Source organism: Panthera tigris, chromosome C1, assembly GCF_018350195.1.
Source record: "Panthera tigris isolate Pti1 chromosome C1, P.tigris_Pti1_mat1.1, whole genome shotgun sequence".
Lineage (NCBI taxonomy): Eukaryota > Metazoa > Chordata > Mammalia > Carnivora > Felidae > Panthera > Panthera tigris.
This window is the reverse complement of record NC_056667.1, coordinates 87,504,370-87,509,862: the sequence shown is the minus strand read 5'-3', so window position 1 is coordinate 87,509,862 and position 5,493 is coordinate 87,504,370.

The window sequence follows — 5,493 nt, the reverse complement described above, 5'->3', positions numbered from 1 at the left end:
AAAGCAATATACAAAATAGGAAGCTTATATCTCAAATTCAGAACTGGCTCCTAAATACACGTTCCTTGGTTTGATTAAGAATCATCATATCTCTGGGGGACCTGGGTGGTTCAGTTAGATAAATGCCCAACTCTTGATTTTGGAGATCAAGCCCTCTATCCATCTCACAGTTGTGAGATGCAGCCCTACATCAAGCCACACATCCGGTTCAGCATTGGGCATGGAGCCTCCTTAAGATTGTCTCTTCACCCCCCAGCCCCTCCCACACTCATTTGGTCTCTCTCTCTCTCAAAAAAATTGTTTTTGAAAAGAATCATCCTATTTCTAATCACATTGCTTTTATTTTTGAAGTTATATTTTAGCTAAAATAAATTTATTTATATATTCTACAACTTACATTCTCTGGTAAAAAAGTACTAATCAGAAGTATAAGGAAAAAAATTGAGGTTGCTTTTTAGCACCTTTTTAGGTTCTTAATCTTTGAGCAACAGAGGGAACCACCTTCAGAAAGTCAGAGGAAGAAAAAATTCCTGATGCCTGACATTCTCAGGAAAGACTTCAGGAAGAGTTGACACTTTAAGTGAAGCAATGTGTTTTAAATTAGTGAATAGGTTCTCAAGGTTTGTGGAGTTTTGTTTTGGAGGGAAAAGTGGAGATGATGTATTGAGCAGTTCGACTAACATAGAAGATTGTTTTAGGTGAGCAGGCAGATTTCTCCTCTTAGAATATTGAATTTGGATTTATTCTCTGGAATTTGGGAAAAATTGAAGTTTTTTGGACAAGGATTCTACACTAGAAATTGCAGATTTCAGAGAATTAATTTATTGGCGTTGTATAGGCTATATTGAAGAGAAGGGAAACTTGAGGCAGGAAAGCTCCTTAAGATATTGAAGAAATCCTGAAGTGATATGAAAGGAGGGATATACCAGAGACTTTGGTCATCGATTGCAAGTTGGGGGGAGATAAGAATAAAGTTACAGGAAGAAGATGTGAAAATTCCAGAAACTGGTTCCTTGAGAAATCATGCTATGATTAGTAAAAAAAATAAAGAACAAAAAGCTTTTGAGATGCTATGCCTTTGACCTGCTCTGTTTGAAAACTTTTTTTAAACCACACACTGAGCAGCTTCCATAGTATGCTTTATGTATTTACAGACTACTGCACACTGTTGTGACAATTCACTTTGAAGTTACTCTCAGTGGTGTATGGCTTGATGAAAGAAAGTCCTGTAATCTTTCTGAGCAGGTCTGGGATATGGTAAAGCAAAGAGGAATCATGGGGAATAGGCCTGACCAGGTCTTCAAAAGATCTTTTCTCTCCCTGTTAAAAAGTGTTCATTCTTAGTTGCCACCCTCTTAGAAAAAAAATTGTGACCCTCCGGGGTTTTATTTGGAACAACATGAATGGTTTTACTTTCAATAGTCACAAGGCAAATGACAGGTTATATTTAATTTTTTTATATATCTTTATTTACATAGACTTCAGTGATATCCCTGCTTGCTGTATAATTTGATTTATTTTGGGACATCAGAAAGAATCCATTGAAGTTGCACATGGCAGCTGCCTACTTGGGCAGCAGAACCTGTAGCCCAGAACAGAATAGTAAATAAAATCAAGTTAAAAAAATCACAGAGTGCTTTAAAAGGCAATTATGGGTATTTTTATAAAAATATACTTGATTCGAATACAAAAATATTAGTTGAAGAATAAGCAAGTCAGTGTTTGAGAATGTTGTCCCTAAGATTTATAAAAGACTTACAAATGTGCAATGGATTTAAGTTCCTCAAATTTTCTGATGATGGATAAAGAAATGTGCAGATATGGGGTGAATCATAAAAATTAGTATAAAATATAACTATAGAATTTAGAAATACATTATGACCTTTTGTTTTGTTTTCTTAATTCAATATTTTATTTAAAATATTTTTTTAATGTTTGTTTATTTTTGAGAGAGACAGAGAGAGACAGAGCATGAGTGAAGGAGGAGCAGAGAGAAAGGGAGACACAGAATCTGAAGCAGGCTCCAAGCTCTGAGCTGTCAGTACAGAGCCCTACACGGGGCTCAAACTCTCGAACCGTGAGATCATGACCTGAGCCAAAGTCAGGTGTTTAACCGACTGAACTCCCCACGTGCCCCAATTCAATATGTTAAATAATACTGTTTTCTTTTAATGTTAGGTCTGTGACATAAAACTTATTAAATAGAACAGATGAGTTCAAATTCTGGTTCTACCACATACATACCATCTCTAAATCTCAGATTACTCATCCAAAGAATGAGGATAATAATAGAAATAAGGATGCCTATTTAATATAACAGTTCAAGCTTGGATTCTGGATCCTAGATTCCAATCCTGGTATTACATTTTTTACATGAGAGACCATAGGGAAGTTACTTAACCTGTCTTGCTGCAGTTTCCTAAGCTATGAAATGGAAGCAATAGTAATAGTACCTACTTCATAGAGTTGTGAAGCTTAATGGTTTAGTCTGTGTAAAAAACTTTTGGATGAGGGTTTAGCATATAGTCAGCGCTGTGTATTACTATTATTTTCTATCTGCTGCTATTTATGTGAGAACTATATAGGATAAATAATATAAATAACATCAACAGAGTGCCTGGAATATTGTAAATGACTAATAATTAATAGTCATTTTTAAAAATAGAAGTACGTGGGGGCAGCTGAGTGGCTCAGTCAGTTAACCAACCAACTTCTGCTCAGGTCATGATCTCATGGCTTGTGAGTTTGAGCCCCCGACCAGCTCTGTGCTGACAGCTCGGAGCCCAGAGCCTGCTTTGGATTCTGTGTTTCCCTCTCTCTCTCTGCCCCTCCCCTGCTCATGTTCTGTCTCTGTCTCTCTCAAAAAATGAATAAACATTATTTTTTCAATAGAAGTAAATGTATCTAATAATTTAATAAAAATAAATTGTTATCATTACTGATTAACATAAATCTTCAATTGTTTACCTGAAATGACTTTTATTATTTCCATAAACATTCTTCAATTCTAACAATGACTAAAGACCACTCTTTACTGGTTTTGAAAGAAATTCTAATAAAAAATGAACCTGTAACTAGTGATGTGATAAATCCACAGCTTATTATATACCATCTCTATGGCTATTTTGTGCTTATACATTCAGTTTTAAAGGAATCCAAGAGTAGGGCACCTGGGTGGCTTAGTTGGTTAAGCATCCAACTTTGGCTCAGGTCATGATCTGTCTTGTGGTTTGTGAGTTCAAGCTCACTTCAGTCCTCTGTTTCTCTCTCTCTCTGTTCTTCCTCTGCTTGCAGGTGCTCTCTCTCTGTTCCTCTAAAAAATGTATAGACATTAAAGAAAAGAAAATGAGTATTTACCTCTGTAACTGTGATGAAAAGAATTTTCAGATAAAATATCCAAATGAAAACACTTAAATCCTCAATTTTATTTCATTTTTCTTAACCAACTTACATGGAGTAGTAGTATAAGTAATAATATAAGTAATTTAAACAAATGATAATAATAAAAATAAAAGCATTGTAGTAACATTTCTCTTTAAAACAGAAGAGAATTGCCTGTCAGATTTCAATTTAACTCTTCACAGCCATGAAGTGAATAATGTATTACTTACATATGTAGATAATACAAATTTAAATGTTTTGTTAGTTGACCCAAGAAATGCAAAATAAATAACACAACCTCAAAATTTAAGCAGCTTAGAATGAGATGAATATACAAAAACTATGAGATGAAATCATGTAAATTCAATAAGAGTTCAATGGGATCACAAGGAGAAAATATTCCATATGGTTGAGGATGGGAGGGAAAAAATGAGAAAGTATTAAGACAGTATTTGAAGGATTGCTAGAATTTTGACAGATGGAGTAGATGAGTGATTTTATGGTAGTGATCGAAGGCATCATTGGGTATAGCAAACAATCTAATATCCTTGAGTAGAGGAGTGATTTTATGGTAGTGATCAAAGGCATCTTTGGTAAGCAAACAATCTAATATGCTTGGGTATTAAGGTACACTTTTTGAAACTGTGGTAGACATTGATGGAAAGTTTTTAAGGTCTAATATCAGGATAAAACATTGTTCTCAATTTTATTTTATTTTTTCATGAAAGTTATTGTCAAATTGGTTTCCATACAACACCCAGTGCTCATCCCAAAAGGTGCCCTCCTCAATACCCATCACCCACCCTCCCCTCCCTCCCACCCCCCATCAACCCTCAGTTTGTTCTCAGTTTTTAACAGTCTCTTATGCTTTGGCTCTCTCCCACTCTAGCCTCTTTTTTTTTTTTTTTTCCTTCCCCTCCCCCATGGGTTTCTGTTACATTTCTCAGGATCCACATAAGAGTGAAACCTTATGGTATCTGTCTTTCTCTGTATGGCTTATTTCACTTAGCATCACACTCTCCAGTTCCATCCACGTTGCTACAAAAGGCCATATTTCATTTTTTCTCATTGCCATGTAGTATTCCATTGTGCATATAAACCACAATTTCTTTATCCATTCATCAGTTGATGGACATTTAGGCTCTTTCCATAATTTGGCTATTGTTGAGAGTGCTGCTATAAACATTGGGGTACAAGTGCCCCTATGCATCAGTACTCCTGTATCCCTTGGATAAATTCCTAGCAGTGCTATTGCTGGGTCATAGGGTAGGTCTATTTTTAATTTTCTGAGGAACCTCCACACTGCTTTCCAGAGCGGCTGCACCAATTTGCATTCCCACCAACAGTGCAAGAGGGTTCCCGTTTCTCCACATCCTCTCCAGCATCTATAGTCTCCTGATTTGTTCATTTTGGCCACTCTGACTGGCGTGAGGTGATATCTGAGTGTGGTTTTGATTTGTATTTCCCTGATAAGGAGCGACGTTGAACATCTTTTCATGTGCCTGTTGGCCATCCGGATGTCTTCTTTAGAGAAGTGTCTATTCATGTTTTCTGCCCATTTCTTCACTGGGTTATTTGTTTTTTCGGTGTGGAGTTTGGTGAGCTCTTTATAGATTTTGGATACTAGCCCTTTGTCCGATGTGTCATTTGCAAATATCTTTTCCCATTCCGTTGGTTGCCTTTTAGTTTTGTTGGTTGTTTCCTTTGCTGTGCAGAAGCTTTTTATCTTCATAAGGTCCCAGTAATTCACTTTTGCTTTTAATTCCCTTGCCTTTGGGGATGTGCCGAGTAAGAGATTGCTACGGCTGAGGTCAGAGAGGTCTTTTCCTGCTTTCTCCTCTAAGGTTTTGATGGTTTCCTGTCTCACATTCAGGTCCTTTATCCATTTTGAGTTTATTTTTGTGAATGGTGTGAGAAAGTGGTCTAGTTTCAACCTTCTGCATGTTGCTGTCCAGTTCTCCCAGCACCATTTGTTAAAGAGACTGTCTTTTTTCCATTGGATGTTCTTTCCTGCTTTGTCAAAGATGAGTTGGCCATACGTTTGTGGGTCTAGTTCTGGGGTTTCTATTCTATTCCATTTGTCTATGTGTCTGTTTTTATGCCAATACCATG